Below are 20,299 nucleotides of genomic sequence, written 5' to 3'. Positions count from 1 at the left end.
ATATATATATATATATATATATACATACATATACATATATATATATACACACACACACACATTTATTTTATATATATATATATATGTTTCCCTCATGGAGGAAATACAAAATGCACTGTACCTGTTTGTACATCTATATGAAAGATAATTTGGTCTAATTTTTTACAGGAATTACAAGAGCGACTTTTATTCTGTGAAACTTCTCTTCTGGATCTAACAAGGTATGTTTAATCTATGCTGAATCTTTTAATATAATAGTATGTATTATTGAGTTGATTTTAGCTGAAATGCATAGTTTAATTATTGGAATTTATTTTTCTATTTTATATATAAAATGTTTATAGAATCTATTATTATGAGAGAGTATTTGCAAAACCAAATGTTCAAACTGTCTGAAATGTTTAAATTATTAATTCTGCAACACTTTCTATACATAGTAACTAACCTTAGGAGTTTCTATAACTAGTGGGATCCTCTGTAGAGTGAGTGGGAATAGCAGTTACCAACAACGAAATTGGCAAAATTATTTAATAGTTCTCATGGACTATAATAAATATGACACTTTCCCTATCAATGGAACAAATATTTCTATTTAGAAGATCCAGAAAAAAATTTGCCTCCAGAAATGTATGTCATGATTCTTTAAGAAGTGGCAAGTGAAATATTTAGATTTGCCTTTTTTGTTTAACATTCCATTTTTTCTTCTTTTCTTCTACCCATCTATCCAACCACATGTTTGTCCAATGAACATTCACTAAGAAACCATCAAAAAAACACTGCACCCTTTCTTCTGATAAATAACTAATGTAACTATAGTTCAATTAGAGTATCCATTAAGTGCTTTTAGAGTCAGTCCTCTGGTGGAATATATACAAAAATGTGGCAAGATTTGTAACATACCTTACAGTTCTTAATTTTATTAAAACATTAGTCATTATTAAGTTCTTAGTAACTAGGGAAGAGATAGTATTGCTCTTTTAAACTTTGGTCCCTATCCGTGATAATGCTATACACCATAAATCATATATTAATTCTCATTCCAAGTGGAAACAATGAAAGGATGATCTGAATTTGAAGTAAGGTGGTAAGTCTTTGACATCACATAGTACTTTTAAAGTAAACTATATAAATATATAAGTACAGAAAAAAAGAAACAGAAATCCCTCAAATCTTAGGATTTGTATGCACTTTGAAAAATATACTAAATGTAAACATATTCTAAATATATAATTAGTTAGAGCTCAACTAGTTATAATTATTCTAAACATGAACTTAAAATATATTAGCCAATTGTTACCATATTAAACATAACTTCATTTACCATTCATCTAGATATATTATCTTTAGGAGAATAATAATATGAGAAAGTTTAGATAATTGTACAACAAAAATTATAATCAGATAATCAAATGACAAAATTAAAAGAAAATTTCCTTAGAGAACTATTCAAGATTTTCACTTATTATGTCATTTGTGAATTTGGAAGTTGTCTATGTGCCCTAATATCATTGCATGCTATTAACATATCTTTCATACTAAGAAAGCTTTATAGTTAGTGTAAATTAATAGAGTGTAATTAAGGGGAAACATCCCTGAAAAACTTGAAAGATGCACACTTACAAAAACTTATTGGAACTGATTACATAGTTCCTAGAACGTCTAGGTTAGCTTCTTTAGTAAGAAAGCATGCCATGGCAGAAAGCCTGAACTCTACTGCCACTCTTCTATTAACAGTACATTTCTACTTGGATCATTTCTCTTTAGTTTCCTCATCTATGCTAAAACATTGTGATGAATAATAATGTTTCTCGCTGGTCAAAAATCCTATAGTTTAAAATCGAGAGGTAGTTGTTAGGGCTAGAAAGATGAATACCTTAGTAAGTTTCTTTTTTTTAAATTATTAGGTATTTTCTTCATTTACATTTCCAGTGCTATCCCAAAAGTCCCCCATACCCTCCCACCCCACTCCCCTACCCACCCACTACCACTTCTTGGCCTGGCTATACTGAGTCATATAAAGTTAGTAAGTTTCTTCTATCTTAATCATGAGGACCTGAGGTTAATCTTCTAAACTCACTTTTCAAAAACAATGTACATTGTATTACTTTGGAACATACCTGGGGCTGGCACATAGAATCTAACTGAATGAGTAAGATCTATACAGTTCAGTGAGTGATCCTGTCTAAAAAATGTAAGGTTCAAAGTGATTGAGGACGTGTGATGGTTTGAATGACCTATGGTCTCCAATAGGGTCATATATTTGAATGTTTAACTCATAGTTGGTAGAACCATTTGTAAAGGATTAGGAGGTATAGCCTTGTGGGAGGAGAAATGTCACTAGGACTGGGCTTTGAGGTTTCAGAAGATCACTCTATTCTCTGTTAGCTCTTTCTCTGACTCATGCTTGTCTGTTTGCCTGCTGCCATGCTCCCTGCCTTGCTGATTAAGGACTCAGGGACCCACCCTCAGACCTTGCAATAAAAGCTTTGTTCTATAAGTTGCTGTGGTCATGGTGTTTTATCATAGCAATACAAAAATAGTCACTAAGACAGGAAGACAGCCAACCTTGATCTCTGGTTTCCATAGGTACATACAAGCACATGCACCCACCAATACATCCCCCTAACACCCACCTCTCACAAATCAGGATTCTTCTCAGGTATGTGTATGAGTCAGTATTGGTTGTTAAATTGGAAAATATACACACAAATCAGCTGTCCAAAGATTTTCTGTTAAGTGGTTCAAATGAATTAGTAATAAAATACTTGTTTCTCTTTGAAACAAACTAGCTATGTATTCTTAAATGATTAGCACCCACTTACCTCTCTCTATAGCAATACTTGTACTGGCATTATACTAATTAGACTGAAGTCTTAAGTTTAGCTACTAGTTTCAAAGGTTTTTTTTCCCCTTGGTAAAAAGGTTTAAATTAGTGGTGGGATATTCCCATGCTGATTCTCTCTGTGTCTCTTAAAAGTTTAGCAAGCTCTATGTGTCTTCCCTTTGGCTTAGGTGGTCATTCAAGGTCAAGCATCTCTCTGTACCTTGAAAGCAGCCAAGTGCATAACCCGATGACTTCAAACTCCAATGCTTTCAATCTGGCACCTTTCATGAGCTTGTGTTCATATTAAAGCATTCAAAATATATTCTCCTTCATCTACATATCACAGCAATAACATCCTGGGCAGGACAGTGCCTGGGAGCAAATAACCACTTGGAGTTAATGATCTGAGGGGCAGCTGAAGGACCATTGACTCTTCCTAGTCTTTTCTTCATCCCAATAAAATGTCTATTCCTGAAGTGCCAAGCCTTCAATAATTTTCCATCACACATCAGATTAAGTAGTGGCTATAAATAATAGTATTTAATACATAATAATGAGATGTGGTGATGCAGTAAAATACCAACAATCCAAGTGCTATATAAAGATGGCTATTCTGATCAAACCAAAAAAGCAGCAGTAAATGAAGTTCATGAATCGTAATGTTTTAGAAGTGACTTTCATCTGATTGATTTGGAATGAAATACAAGTAAAAATTCATGTGGTATAAGGGAATAGTTTACTTTCTTTTGTCCCATATTCCACTGATGAACGATTCAGTTTAAAAATAATTTTATAATGCCTCTGACATATCCTTTTAAATGGATTTTAAGTAGTATAAGTTCACCTCCATATTTAGAATTAGATTCATGCTTTTGAAATATGTATAGCTGTGAACTAAGTAACAAATGCTAGTATATATTGTTCCCAAACGAACTTTCACTTACTTTATTTATTACAGTGACACCCATTAAGTTTCCACAATGGGGCATGGTACAAAGTTCTAGTGAAATAAGAATCAGCAAGGGGCAGGCCCTACAGTCAGAACCACATGCTATGTAGTTGAGGGCTGAAATTATGCATTTATGTACCAGGTAATCAGTGTTGTTAGTATGTATTATATAAATACATTTGTTTTGGACATTATTCTTCCAAGTGAAAAGGATTCATACATCAAATTCCTATTTGGTAAAGCAATAATATATATGATTGCAAATAACTCCACATTCAAAAACTTTTCAGGAATCACACCTTATGTGAGGCATAATTCCCTGTACAAGCTCATCTTTTAATCTGTAGAATTTGTAAAAATGTCATGCCATATGTAAGAAAGAATTAAGAATTAGAGGTGCTAATCAGATGGCCTTAAATAACAGAGGAATATCTGTATAGAATCAATGAAGTTATAAGGTCCTTAAAAGTAGAAGAAGGTGACAGAACAGAGCTGCAGAAAGCATGAAAACAACCTAACATGGTATTGGCTGCTTTAAGATAGAGGGAGGGACCACGAAATATGGATAACCTCTGGATGCTAAAAAAGGCAAGGATTCACATTATATGTACCCTGGTACCTCAATTAAAAAATTCACCCTTCTATCCTAAATTTATCCCTATCAAGAACCATTTAAGGTTTCTTTTTTGTTAATTTATTTTTCTTATCCTTTAATCCTTTTTTACTGTACAGACTTCATACCCCTCCCTGTGTGCCTCCTGACCACTCACCATTCCATACCTCCTCTCTACCTATCTGACTCCAAGAGGACAACCTTCCACATCGCCTCCCCCTCCCCATCTCAAGGCCACCCCATTCCTTGGGGCTCAAGTCTCTTGAGGGTTAGGTGCATCTTCTCTCACTGAGGCCAGACCAGGCAGTTCTCTATTGTATATGTGTTGGGGGCCCCATATCAGCTGGTTTATGCTGCTTGGTTGGTGGTTCAGTGTCTGAGAGATCTCCAGAGGCCAGGTCAGTTGAGATTACTGGTCTTAACATAGAGCCAACTCCTCCTCAGCTTCTTCTAGCTTTCCCCCAATTCAAACACAAGGTCCCCGGCTTCCATCCCTTTCTTGGGTGCTAGTATCTGCATCTGACTCTTTCAGCTGGTTGTTGGGCCTCTTAGAGGGCATCCATGCTAGGCTCCTGTCTGCAAGCACACCACAGCATCAGTAACAGTGTCAGAGCCCCAGGCCTCCCTCTGAGCTGGATCCCAATTTGGGCCTGTCACTGGACCTCCTTTTTCTCATGCTCTTCTCCATTTTTGTTCCTGCAGTTCCTTCAGACAGGAACAATTCTGAGCCAGAGCTTTTGACAGTGGGATGGCAACCCCATCACTTCACTTGATGTCCTGTCCCTTCACTGGAGGTGAACTCTACAAGTTCCCTCTCCCCACTATAAGGCATTTCATCTAAGGTCCCTCTCTTTGAGTTCTGAGAGTCTCACACCTCCCAGGTCTCTGGTACATTCACTCAGGATGATCTTTTCTAGTTCTATCCATTCGCCTGCAAAACTCATGATGTCCTCATTCTTAATAGCTAAGTAATATTTCATAGTTTAATTGAACCACATTTTTTTTTTATCCATTCTTCCATTGTGGAACATCTGGGTTGTTTCCAGCTTCTGGCTATCACAAATATGGCTGCTGTGAACATACTGGAACATGTTGCCCCTGTGATGCATGGTGGGACATCTTTTGGGCATATGCCCAATAGTGGTATAGCTGGGTTTTCAGATAGATCTATTTCCAGTTGTCTGAGGAACCTCCAGATTGATTTCCAGGGTGGTTGTACCAGTTTCCAATTCCAACAGCAATGAGAGTGTTCCTCTTTCTCTACATCCTCGCCAGCATCTGCTGTGACCTGAATTTTTGATCTTAGCCATTCTGACTGGTGTGAGGTGGAATCTCAAGGTTGTTTTAATTTGCATTTCCCTGATCACTAAGGATGTTGAACATTTCTTTATGTACTTTCAGCCCTTCCAGATTCCTCTGTTGTGAATTCTCTGTTTAGTTTTATAACCTACTTCTTGATTGGGTTGTTTGGTTTTAAAAACAGTTAGGTATTGGTACAGAGACAGAGAGGTTGATCAATGGAATAGAATTGAAAATCCAGAAATAAAACCACACAGAGAAGCTTCATCTCTGACAGAGAAGCCAAAAATATACAATGGAAAGAAGAAAGCATCTTCAATAAATGGTACTGGTCTAACTGGCAATCTCCATGTTGAAAAATAAGAATAAATACATATTTGTCACCTTGCATGAAGCTCAAGTCCATGTGTATCAAGGACCTCAATATAAAACCAGATATACTGAACTAATAGAAGAGAAAGTGGGAAAGAATCTTGAACTCATTTGCACAGGGAGAAATTCCCTAAACAGAGCTCCAATGGCTCAGGCTCTAAGATCAGGAATTGATAAATAGGACCTCATAAAACTGGAAATGTTCTGTAAGGCAAAGGACATAGTTAATAGGACAAACCAGCAACCTACAGATTGAGAAAATATTTTCACTATACCCACATCTGATAGAGGACTAATATCCAAAATATAAAAAGAACTTATTTAAGACTTCTGACTTATTCGACTCTAAGAGAATTCTGTGTTGTTTCATATCAGAAAATCCTCACTAATTTATTAGAGTGAAGTCCTTGAGAAAACTTGCAAGTGTCTAGTTGTAATCCAGTCATAATTACTAATAGACATGGCTCATGTTACTTCTGAGATATTTCTTCCAGTGATCATCTCCAAACCCCCAGATATCCTTTAGGACATTCCTTCTGAGAAGGAATTTGTTAGGTTTTTGGAAACCCATTCTCACTTTCAGGGAGAATTTGGACCTTTCCCCATTCCATTTTCTGTAAGATAGGTATTAAACTAATGACCTTCAAATAGCATCTTGTTTTCACTAGGGATCTTACAGATATCAGTTGAAACAATATAACTTAGATAATTCAATCATGTTTTATGAAAATGCACCAGCTACCTATTTTTGTCCCATATTCATTCGCATATCTGCATATGTATTTGAATTCTGGATGCATTTTAAAGGACATGGCTGACTAGATCTTCCTTGGAATGGAAATGATAGCAACTATATCATTCAGTCTTTTCAAAACAAGCTAATAGATGTCACAGAAGTTCCCATTGTCCTTAAGTTTATCTAATTCTGTAACTTTCTTTGTTAAAAAGCACTGTGATTGATGCTATAATATTTTTACTCAGCTTACCACAACATCCTGTAGGATCTGTCATTGTGTCATTCGTTCTAATTTGTACCAAAATGATAGTTTTAATCATAAGTGTGCATGAAGTTAATGCTCATTTTACCGCTGACAGTCATTTGAGGAGGTGGAAGACGGCGCTGAAAGAAGATCCTTTGGTAATCCTAAGAAAGGCTGATTTTCTGTTAAGTACATTTTTGTAAGTCATTTTTGTCATTTTGTAAACATGAAATGATTATTCCTTCAGACAGATGAAATATTCATTAAGAAGAGAACTGAGGAAATCACAGTACTATTAAAGAATAGCAAATGAGTGGGATGGCTGTCAAGCATCCCCTGACCTGAGGAAAAAGAAATCAGAGTGCCATAGAGAGGGACCATAGAATGAAAATTTTTTTAAAGGTTATTTCCATAAAGTCTGTAGAAATCTTGGCTTCCATTAAGATTTTTGTCCCTGAGAGCCTAAACTGTAAGTATGGTATGTGCTTTGTCTGCAGAATAAAAAAGAAGATCTTCACTTAATCATTATCCTGGGAGCTGAACAGCCTGCTAAATTTGAATAAAAATGCCTCCTTCATTACTGATGGGAACACAGAGTTCCATGTATCAGTGATTTATGGAAAGCTTACTAACAGGGCTAACTTATAAATGAATGGTCAGTTTAAAGAATAATACAATTTGTTAATGTGTCTAGTATCAACTGAGATATATTATGCTTCCAAACTCAAAGGGAAAAAATGCTACCAAGTGAACACTGACAGTGAAAATTTTTACTTTGCTTTTCACATAGAGTGAGGGATCATGGCCAACCATCTCTTTGTAAAGTTCATTTCTCTGTTTCATCTCGGTCCTTCTGAGATGGCCTCCTTCCACTTCATATAGTTTAACTCCTTATTAATACCTTCCCAAAGCTTGACATATTTCTTTGCTTGTAGCATTGCCAGTGTATTTTGTTTTCATTGTTGATTGAGTTTATTCTTCCTGTAAGAAGAACCAAGTTACTTCGAAAGCAGGCTTTTTTGGTACATCTTTTCTTCTAGGAGAGTTTTTTTCTCTTTGGGAAGTTGTTGTGTATATTTTATCAGAATGACTATCATATACTTGTCTTTTATGAAAAGAAAAGGGAGCTGGAGAGATAGTTCAGCAATTAGGAGAACTTGTTCTTCCAGAGGTCCCAGGTTCGGTTGCAAACATTCAAATGGTAGCTTACAGCCACTTGTAGCTCTAGCTCTTCTGGCCTCTGAGGGCACTGTACACATATGGTGCACATTCATGCTTACAAACACTCATACAAAGGAAACGGAATAAATGAATAAATCTGTAACAAAAAGGACAGGAACAAAACTGATGCACTTATAATGCTTTAGATGGACAATCAGAACATTTTATCCAACAAGATCAAATAAAAAGCTCCATAGAAGTAGTAACCAAATATATTTTATCTTTAATGACTAGCAAGTGCCTAGAACAGCATCTCACACTTGTAGATATTTAGCAAATACACGTTTAATGCTTTAATGAATGAATCTCAGAAACAGAACTGTTCTAACCCAACAGAGGGGAATAAAAATCTCCTCTTGACTTGCCTTATTCACTTCAATATATTACACTGTACCTAACATGCTGAGATTTTCCCACATAGTCATATATTTAAGGTAATAATTGAATATCTAAGTGCAATTTATGCCCATGCTAAATTATACTTCTTGTGGGACAGCATGGCAGGATTCTACTCAGGGTACTACAAATTATATTGATAGGGTGAAACGTGTTTTCATGTCTGTTTGTAAAATGTGGAATATCATTGAATTACTTTAAATGTCATGTTTGAGATGAGCTTAGGCTGGTTTCTTTGGGCTTGACACATTTCAGTCTGTCATCTTGTCCTTAGAGATGCTGAAAATTAAATGGGGATCTTTAAATAATTTACCTTATAAGTTTGCTTATAGCTATGTGTTTTATTAAGCCAGATGTCAGTACCCTCAGATGCTGCTTGAACATAAATTAAAGTTGGTGCTGCATATCAAAGAACGGCATGCAAAAATGGAAAGAAACCACTGTAATCTGTGCTAGGAAGGATGTTTTCTTCTTTAAACTGTTAGATAATGTGGAGGAGAAAAAAAAGGCTAATTCATTCATAAAAGAATATTGCTTAAATATCATGGGAAATCCTGTTCCCTGTATATATAATGATGTAACTCATATGTCTGGAACTGGAAGTCTATAATAGTTATCTTATTCTAGTTCCATGCCTTTCTATCCTTAGAAGATATTTTTTCCTATTCTTTTTCAAATGCAATAGACCTAGTGTAGGTTTTATGATTATAGCATCAACATTTCCAGTTTATGGTTAAAAAAAAAAATGGTCTAGACGATGTTTTAACAGGGCGTTTTATTCTAGTGAGAAATTATGCATCTGAGCTCATCTTCCCTGACATAAATGGAAAACAAACAACAGCCTTCTATGTAATTTAAGCAAGGTTGTGGGAGATGACTTAAAATGATAGAAACAAAGCAGAATCGTTCCCAGCACTGCACACATCCACAGTGGGACAGTCAGCTGCTATGTCTGGGTTTGTTTCTCAAAGAAGGTGAAAAGTTTAGGAAGAATCATCACTCAATTTCCTTGCATGCCCAGAGTTCTTTGAGAAGTAGTAGAGTCTTACCAACCTCTATATGAATTCTCTTTGTTTTATTAAATTCTGCCTGTGTGTTAAGGCCCATAACAGATTTACAATGATCCTAATTCTTGCATGATTTTCTTAATTTTCCTACGGTATATACATAATCAGGAAGGCATATTTGCCATGTTTATGTCATCTCGCTTATCCAATATTTATCTAGTTATCTGATGTATTTTTTTCATATTAAAATTGTCTCCCCAAATATATTGCACAAGACTTTTTTTTTTTTTTTTTTTTTTTTTTTTTTATTAGATATTTTCTTTATTTACATTTCAATTTTTTGGCTATCCTGGAACTCACTCTGTAGACCAGGCTGGTCTCGAACTCAGAAATTCGCCTGTCTCTGCCTCCCAAGTGCTGGGACTAAAGGCGTGTGCCACCACTGCCCTGGCTCATGAGACTTTTATATACAGCACTATGCCTAATACCAACTCCTGAATGGAATCTGGGACATTATGAGGTATGACAAAATTTGTCAAGTACTTTAGATGAGACGCTAATCACTTAGCATTAGGAGAACAACTGACTTGGTAGCTAAAAGTATAAAGGCCCGTGTATCCATCTATATGGACTTCTACAAACAAAATTACTCATTCTCTGTGGCTTATAAAAAAAGAAAAAAGAAAATTTAATTCTTACAGTTCTAGTTGCTAGGATGTGGTCCATGATGATGGTGCTAACAAATTTGATGTCATGTCCTAACTGGCCATCTGCTTCACAGACAACAGCTTCACACTATTCTTCATATAATGTCAAGGGTGAAAGGTCTCTCTGGGGCCTTAGTGTAAGGGCATTTATTCAATTCAGGAGAGCAAATCATTATGGTCTAGTCAGTTTCCAAAGACCGTTTTCCTGATATCCACCCTGGGGATTAGGATTTAACCATATTAAATCAGTGGGCCTAGGAAGGGACAAACACTTAGATTCTATCACGTCCTCTGAAAATTATTGACTAGACTCCTACATTGAAAGGATATTATAATTAATTCTATCTTTCATGGCTACAAAGATCTATCTGGGTATAGCATTTGTGAGAAATAAGTCCTTCTTTTTTCAGGAAGGTTATTATTTCTGTCATTTTTCTTTTCTGGAATTCTGACATCAAAAATATCTTAGTTATGATTTCTTTTACTATGAAATAATAGCATGACCAAAAGCAACTTCATGAGGAGAGGGTTTAAGTGGCTTATACTTCCATATTGCAGTCCATATTTGAAGAAAGTCAGGACAGGAATTGAAGCAGAGGCCATCACTGAATTCTGCTAACAGGCTTGCTCCCAGAGGCTTGTTCCTGCTTTCTTATACACCCAGGACCACCTTCTCATCGGTGGCAGCACCTTCCATTGCCTGCCCCCTCACAATAATTGATTAAGAAAATACCTCCCAGGCTTGCCTGCAGGCCAAGCTGACAGAGATATTTTCTCAACTGTGATTCACTGTTCTTAGAAAACTCAAGCTAGTGTCAGGTTGAAAAACAACAAGAAAAATAGCAAACCAACTGACTAATGAAGTCCACTCAGCATCAAGAAAGGCCATATTATGACCTACTGTGATAGCCACTCTAGTGAGCATGAGGACAGTTAGTGTTCATAGAGTGTCTTAGTTAGGATTTTACTGCTGTGAACAGACACCAGGACCAAGGCAAGTCTTATAAAAAAACAACATTTAATTGAGGCTGGCTTACAGGTTCAGAGTTCAGTCCATTATCATCAAGGTAGGAGCATGGCAGTATCCAAGCAGGCAGAGCTGAGAGTTCTAGGTCTTCATCCAAAGGCTGCTAGTAGGAGACTGACTACCAGGCAACTAGGATGAGAGTCTTAATCCCACACCCACAGTGATACACCTATTCCAACCAGCCCACACCTCCAGATGGTGCCACTCCCTGGTCCAAGGATATACAAACCATCACATTCCACTCCCTGGCCCTCATAGACTTGTTCAAAAACATGAGTCTATGGGGGACATACTTAAACATAGCATAATGCAAAATGCATTTAGTCCAACTTTCAAAGTCCTCATAGTCTATAGCAGTCTCAGCAATGTTAAAAGTCCAAAGTTCAAGGTCTCTTCTGAGAGTCATCCAACTAATTAACTGTAATCCCCAAAGCAAGGCAGGAAACCAGCTGAGCAAACTCCAAACTCTGCATCTCCATAGATGATGTCAAAGCAGTCTCCAGATCTCCACTACTTTTTCATCATTGTTGACTGCAACAAACCGCTTTCCCCTGGGCTGGTTCTACTCCCTGTTAGCAGCTTTCCTCAACATGTATCCCATGGCTCTGGCATCTTTAACATCTTTGAGTCTCCAAGGCAATTTCAATGTTACAGCTTCTTGTTTCAGTGTCTGGGATTCTACTTGATCTTTGGGACTCCTTCTAAGGGCTGGCATCACTTCTCCAGCTCTGCCCTCTGTAGCACTCTAAACTCAGATTAATCCACTCCACTAAGGCTGCTGTTCTTGGTACTGACATCTCCAATACAGTGGGGTGTTCCACTCCAACTAGGCTTCACCAATAGCCTCTCATAGGCTCTCTTCATGGTGCCAAGCCTCAAATCCTTTGTATGACCCCTTCAGTCTTGGGCTATCAACTGCAGCTGAGGCTATACCTTCTCCAATGGCCTTCCATGACCTCTCACAGTGCCAAGCCTCAGCTTTTCTTCATGACACCTTCATGCCTTCAAAACCAGTACCACCTGGGTGATTCTTAGACATTACCAAGTCCAGCTGCAGCATGAGGTACCCTTGGCTATCTCTGGAACACCGCTTCTTTGTGCTCCCAGAAAACACTTCCCAGAAGATTTCACCTAGTGACGCTGGTCTCTTCACAATCAGTGCTAATTTCTTAGCTCCAGGTAACCAGCATCAATTGTCCCAGTAGTTCCTTCCATTCTTAACTCTAGAGCCAGAGCCACATGGCTGAAGCTGTCAAGTTCTGCTGCTTGCAGGAACTAGAACATGACCCACTTATACTATTACATTATCACTGGCTTTATGTTTTCTAAATCCTTCACTGCCTAAGCTTGGCTATCCAGGGTCTTGCTCTGTAGATTTGCCTTGAACGCAGAGATCAGCATGCCTGTCTCCTGGGATTAAAGGTATGAACCACCATGCCTGGATCTAAATTTAGCTGGGTAGGATCTTGCCCTGAGGTCCCACTCCTTTAATCTGTTATCTTCTAGAATACAGGATTTTGCTCCATTTCACTTCCTGGTACCCCTTTAATACTCGAACCATATATTTTATATTTTTCCTTTTTAAGCTTGCTATGCTTGTTCAAACTTCTCTTCATAAGACTTAACCAGAGAACAAAGTCTCTGCAGAGCTTTTTTGAAACTTCCTTTGTCAATGCAATTAATCTGAGTCTCTTCACCTTAGCCTCAGGCAGACTTTTCAGGCAAGGGCAAAAAGTAGCCACATTCTTCACCAAAATACCACAAAAACAGTGCCACATTCTGAAATTCTTCTCCTTTGAAATCTCTTGGGCCAGGTCAACACAGTTCAAATTACTCCCAGCAACAACGTCTTCCATATTCCTACTAGGATGACCCATTGAGTCCCATTTAAAGCATTCCACTGCTTTCCAAATCCAAAGTCCCAAAATCCACATTCTTTCAAATAAAAGCATGGTCAGGCCTATCACAGCAATACCCCAGTCCCTGGTACCAACTTCTGTCTTAGTTTTACTGCTGTGAACAGACACCATGACCAAGGCAAGTCTTATAAAAAACAAAAAACAAACAAACAAAAACCCATTTAATTGGGGATGGTTTACAGGTTCAGAGGTTCAGTCCATTATCATCAATGTAGGAGCATGGCAGTATCCAAGCAGGCATGGCACTGGCAGAGCTGAGTGTTCTACGTCTGCTAGTAGAAGACTGACTTCCAGGCAACTAGGATGAGAGTCTTAAGCCCACACCCACAGTGACACACCAATTCCAACCAGGCCATACCTCCAGATGGTGCCACTCCCTGGTCTGAGAATATACAAACCATTACATAGAGTATACTCCATGTGTTTGCAGTGAAGAAGATGGGACATAAAACAAGTACACAAAATAATTTCTATATTATAGTGTAATGAAATCATATTAAAAGTATATATGAGCTGAACTGCAATCAGAGACAAGTGGGCTTCTGGCTTTCTTTTGGTTTATATATTAGAAAGTACATCCAAAATTTTACAATGATTTGAGCTTTAGAAAATGTTAGAACATGGACTTTAGGAGATGGAACAACGTACATTCAAGGCTGAATGATTCAAATAAGGAAAATCATAAAGACACATAACTGATATGTCTGCCTGACCACCTGGTTTTGTTAGATTAGAGAAACGGTTGGAAAAACATTTCAGAAGATATGAGTCAAATGACAAGACTTTTCCTGACTTATTATTCACCTTTCAGGTTCATTCAATTCCCTCACAGGAATAGATTCTAAAATGAAGAAGACCATGGTTTTGAACAGAAGCGTAGCTCTTCAAAGAATTGTATTTTAAGTAAGCAAATTAAGATGGGCTGTGGATGTATACGTTTGAGATAAGACCAAAGTTGTTTAAAAAACATCTGAGGGTCAGATATAAATGAGATATCCCAGTTCGTTTAAAAGCAAAGCCAAAGCCTGACTGTGAACCAAATTAAGAAAGAGGAAAATAACTCTGATTTATGCCAGCCATGTGTTGGCCACTATAGCCAGTTTGTTAGTCAGTTCTTTGTAATTGGATTTCTGAATTATTTGTTCTTCCTACATTATTGCCATCTTTAGGAGGAATGTGGTCATTTTTCAGCTTCCTGCATTGATAAGTAGGTATACAACTCCCACTGTTTTTCATGTGTGTCTAATTTTTGCCACTCTGCTGAAAAATATGTGACAAATCAGAAGTCGGTATATTGCATTTTACATCCTTAGTAGGAAACAGCTTCAGCAGGAGGTACAGTATAATACAGAATACTCAAGTAGAAGCAATTCATTTAAGCCTGCAAGTATTCCTGTGGTACAGTGGTCCAAGCACTAGCCACAGATAGAAGGGCAAAAGATGCAGCTTTTCCCTCACGTACATATTCTTAAGGATGACCGGAACACATACATGTTGTATTCATTTTCTCTGGCTAAAGAAGGAACTCATGATCTAAATGACTGATAATGAAACCAATTTATTATTTCACAAATTTTGCAAGTCAAATGTATGGACATGACTTAAACTGTTTTTCTTCTCAGAGTCTCACAAGGCTGTAATGCAGTGTTGTCCGGGGTTATTTTCCTTTGAAGGTTGAGTAGGGAACAATCTACATCCAGTTCTTGCAGAACACTTTTCTTCATAAATGCAAGTACATAGCAGTGTATTTCTTCTGATCAAGGAATAGAAAGGATCTGCAGTGATTCACATATCTAACATCAGTGATGACCTAGACACCCTTTGAAAGGACTTTTTGGATTAGACTAGGCTTAACCCAGTATAAATGATCTCTTGATGAAACCAAAGTCTACTAATTGGGGACTTAATTACTCCTGAAATATTACTTTGCCTTTGCCATATTCTGTTTTCTACAAATATTTCACAACATCAACACATATTCAAACAAAGGATATTAATACAAGGGCATGACTTACTATCATTCTTTTGCTGTCACAGCCAATACAACGTACAAACCATGAAAATAAAAATCCCCTTGTATGACTGAATTTTTAATCACAGTGAAAATTATGTGTAATAATTGAGGAAACACAAAGCAAAAGTGTATGTGGGGATGACTTACTTATTCAGGAAATGCTTAAAACAAATCTATCCATGTACCCTTGGATCCGATGCTAACCTCTGTGGCTGAAGCAAGTGCCACATACCAAGTGGCTTAGATACATCTTTACAGCATTCCAAGATTTCAGGACTCTAAAAGATGTTCCTGTCTAGAAAAAAAAAAAAAAAAGCAAAGAGAAAGAAAAGAGTAAAGAAATTCTACAAAATTAGATGACAACAAACATATTTCTTTATAGCTACAGATTCCACATATTTAGTTGTGTAGGTACAACTTGCTTTTGTGTGACAGACGTTTCTATCACAGATGCAATGGACTTGTTTATTCACCTGAGAAAGGGAACCCTAACTAGACCAAAGCAACAACTGCACAGATGTACATTCGGAATCACTGAGGGAATTTGTTTGTTTGTTTGTTTGGATTTGGTTTTTTGTTTTGTTTTGTTTCAGTGGGTTTGTTTGTTTGTTTGTTTTGCTTATTGGACTTACTAACTTGTGACTGAGGGGTTCCTTTCAAGGAGATGTTCCTTGTAACTAAAATTGGTTGCATCATCAAAAAAGCCTGCCATTACACTGATGTGGACTTCTGTAAACCTGAAACCCTGGAGGTTTTCCCTGGAGCATGCAAGCATCTTGCTATCTGAATATCTCTTTCTCTGCAGTTTGGCTGCTCAGAATCTGTGACCCTAAGCTTCTGTTTCCTCTTTTTTATTATGTGGACTCGGAGCCTTCAAGAATGTTCCAGTTGTATTCTCCAGGATGTGTAACCTTTGTTTACCTCCCGAGGCCGAAGAGTCTCCTCTTTCCTTCCTAGAGCTAATGTTTCAATTTGGAGGAAATGTTGCAATTCAGAGGAAATGTTGCAATTCAGAGGAAATGTTGCAATTCAGATAAAAAGGTCTTAGAAGGACATACAAAAACCACACCAACAGAAGTAATGAAAGTGTACTTGAATGGGTAGAATAAGCTTAACATATGTCCCTTGAAACCAAATTGTGATTGATTTATTGGCTTCTTTATTTACTTTGTGTGGAACACAGAAAATTACAATGTTCAAACCCTGGATTTGGAAATCTTGCTCTCTGGTGTATTCAGGTAATGAGCATGAATGGGGAGCAAAGCGACTTCTCAGTACATTCCTTGTAGTCCCAGATTGCTGAAATTTGGTTTGAACTTTTTTTCTTCTATTATGGTGCTATTGAATCTGAGAACCAAGCCAATCACACCTACAGAGCAACATTTAGCACTCCCATTTTACAAAATTGCTTATATAGATCTGGATAAGTAGAATGGTGAACAACATGACCTTAAATATAGGTCTTATACTCCAAATGTAGACTTTCTTTCACTGTGTTTATGAGTTAATGAGGAAGTGTGAGAGAAGAGCAATCGATAAAGAAAACAATAGCATCCAACCTCTTTAGTTCTTCATTATAATAAAAGGTCCTGTGTTTGGTGCGCTCCCTTTCCATTGTTCATTTTAAGTTCCAAATAGTGGATGATTGTAGACTCAAAGTATTTATACTGCAAAGATTAAAAAATACATGATATTGTTTCTAAAAGGTATTGTTAAATTCCAATAGAAAGACAACATAAGTAGGTTCTCTTTGCCCTATTAGTGAATTGATCCCCTTACTCAGAGTGGAATTTTGCAAGCATCCTTTTCCTACAGTAATTGTAATGATGTGAGCATTTGACCTCTGGGAATGAAAAAGCAATCACAAAATCATTTCATATAGGTTATTGCACAACAGACAGGATATTACATTTCTAGGCAATGTTGACCATTTGTTCAAAGCTACTTTGGAATGTTCTCTGTCTATTCAATTTCACCAGAGATTTTTGTTAATTTTTTCTACTCAGGCTACTTTGGGCTAAAGGTTAGGATAGGATTTTTTTGTTGTTGTTTTGTTTTAGATTTTGTCTTTGTTTTTATTCCTAATGACTGTTTAGTCACCCCAAGTTGCTCTATTTTTTTTTTAATAAAATGTGTTGGGTATCAGTTCCAAAAAGGAGCAGATATTGCCACTCCAAGTTGTTTGCAAATCTCCCCCGAAGTGAAAATAGTGGTGTTACTTCAGTCTGCAAAGCTTTATCCCTCAGCTGATAGGCATGGTGATGTATTATGTCAATATGAAGAAGATGAAAGTTGTGATTCTATAGTTTACATTATCAGCTAACATGCAATTTGATCTACTTTTAATTATATGCAAGTCATTTCAGAGACATATTAAATATATACCAACCTTTCTATCTAAGCATCCTGTTACCAGGTGAACAGAAAAATCTTATCGTCATAAAATTATATATTTTTGTAATCTATGTATTTAATATGCTGGAGCATATGTATCATAAGCTTCTTAATTTACACCATCAGTACATCAAACATATTCCAGGGCCTTGATTGTTAGTTGCTAACTTTATTACAGTTATTAGTAGTATAATGTTGAGAAATTCATATACTACCTCTAGACCTCAGTATTTCAGTTTATTTTTCAAAGGTTTTCTGACAAAACAAAACCTAAGATCTTCATATAATCATACACACACACACACACACACACACACACACACACACACACACACACACACACACACACACGAGCTTCAGTGATCACAATTGATACCATGAAGAGATGTTAGCAACTTGGATTAGCCTGATGGTTAAACTTATTATATGGTAAAAACTTGTAGATACTCTTGGAGCTGGGGAGATGACTTAGTGGGTAGAGCACCTGTTGTGCAAGCACTAATTTTTGAACACAGACTCCATTGCTGCTTGTGTCTAGCTCCAGCCTTTGAGAGGAATGAGGAGATGGAGATAAGAGGAATTCCTGAAGCTCATTGGTCAACCTATACAAATGCATGAACTTCAGTGTCAGTGAGACTGTCTTTGAAAACAAAAAGTGGAGAGGAATTCAAGAAAGACATCTGACTTTAATCTCAGTTCTTCACACATGCATGCATATAACCACTTATCTATACCCATGTGCACCCATGCACATGTTATATACATGCCTCACATAATAAAAATTCTGATAACTCCCTATTGTAAATATGGGAATTTAAGTGTTTTATATAAACTTAAATGTTCTGTAAGGAAGTCACAATGCCTTATAATTGAAATGCATACTTAAAAATAGACTAGGGTTTCAAAATTCCCAATGTATTTTATAAAAAGTACTGTGGGTAATTATAGTTTACTCTTTAACAAGAAACTTATAAAATAAAGAACAGATATTGATGTGTTGTGTTGGAAATGCTATTATATATCTCTATGTATTTCAAGACATATTATATTACATATCTGAAACTCAAGTGCCATTGACACTAAATCATTTGAGTTATTACTTATACAAGTTACTTTTTCTCCAATGGCAAAAACTGTGGCTTTTAAAAGCTCTTGGAAAGTAGGTCAGGACAACATCCTTTAGGCATTTGGAATTTAGGTATCTACATTTTTTCCATGAATTTTTCCATACTACATAGTAAAATAAATTTTGATTTCCTATGTAGATGGCATCTTGTAAGTAAAAGAGTATTTTAGATATACATTTACATTTCTCAGTAGTCTCATATAATGATTTCTTTATGAATCATGGATATAGTGACTATTGCAAGAGTCAGAGAATGTTTAAAAACTCCAACTTCCTCTATATTTCTGCTTTATATACAAAATCAATTCTTTTTTCTACTGTCCTTTTCCAACTTCACTTGCTGTGTCTTTCCATCCTCATAATGGTAATAAGAACTGGTATAATTTCATTAAGTAGAGAATATGCAAATTAATGTAGAGTTCTTCTTGTGATGACCTAGATAGAATGAGTGAGAATTGTTTTATCACTGTAAACTAATGTGTTGGGATAGACACTCAGTGTCATTTGTGACAGCTTTACTAACTCTTGCCCTGTAGTATGGAGTTTGTTTTCTAGTTATCACTATGATTTTCTTTTATGACTAGCCTTTGGAAAGAAGCTTAAGGGAAGCAATATTTGATTGTTAGCAATAGGAACTTCCTTTCTAGAAACTTTCTGTACGCAGGACCAAAGAAGATTAACTCCACTTTCATGTGTTTATAACAGTTCCTACATTTAATGGTGGAGATATAGTCCAACTTAATGAGTCAGTACAGAAATATGTGACTAGGGAACTGTAGTTTGGGGTGGGGCGAGTTGGCCCAGAGCAAAAGTCAGGGAGGAGTAGGATCACTACCACCCTGCTCCAAGCCTACCTGACCCAGTAGCCCTGCACCCCCACCTTTGCCCACTGGAAGTGGTAGCAATGTTAAACTTTCTCTCTCCCTTTTTAAGTTTATAATGCTGCACCTTGAATTCATTCGTATGATAATGAGGCATCCTCAGTACCCTGGCCTGGCCAATGATATACCCTCATCCCCAAATCCACTCCCCACCCCTAAAGGTTTAAGTAGCCTTCAGTGCCCCAACACTCCCATTAAATAACCTATTTCACTAAATCTCCCTCCCAGAATCTCTTCTCCCTGTGCTCACTACTGCCCTTCTCACAATCCACTGGTTGTGATTGATGCTGATCATGGCACAATGGGCTGGGAAGATATGTCAAAGAAAGAAAGGAAAAGAGGATGTGTGTTTCGCTAATATTTACACAATGACATATTTTGGAGGTCATTAGTATACTGAAGATACATTCTCTGAGAAGTAGCAGTCTTTGGTTATAGACTTGCTATTCATTCAGGTACAAAATGATCTCTTTAAAATGTTAACCTCCTTTACTTTAAACTGCAAGTTTCTACAAATCCAGAAAAGAGAAAGTGTAGCTTATAGAGATAATGGGTCTTAAGAAAGCTCTG

At 36.8% G+C, this 20,299-nt stretch overlaps 1 protein-coding gene across 4 annotated transcripts in view; it reads left to right on the top strand.

Moving 5' to 3' along the window:
• Tenm1 (teneurin transmembrane protein 1) overlaps nucleotides 1-20,299 on the top strand; it is an 811,210-nt gene that overhangs the window by 17,600 nt on the left and 773,311 nt on the right. For all 4 annotated transcript variants that reach the window (XM_021153953.2, XM_029473265.1, XM_029473263.1 and 1 more), the window contains one exon: nucleotides 169-221. The gene's annotated coding sequence lies outside the window, so the exon portion shown is untranslated. The remainder of the gene's footprint in view (nucleotides 1-168; nucleotides 222-20,299) is intronic.

This window comes from Mus caroli, chromosome X (genome assembly GCF_900094665.2).
Source record: "Mus caroli chromosome X, CAROLI_EIJ_v1.1, whole genome shotgun sequence".
Taxonomy (NCBI): Eukaryota; Metazoa; Chordata; class Mammalia; order Rodentia; family Muridae; genus Mus; species Mus caroli.
This window is presented reverse-complemented; position numbering and strand designations above follow the sequence as displayed.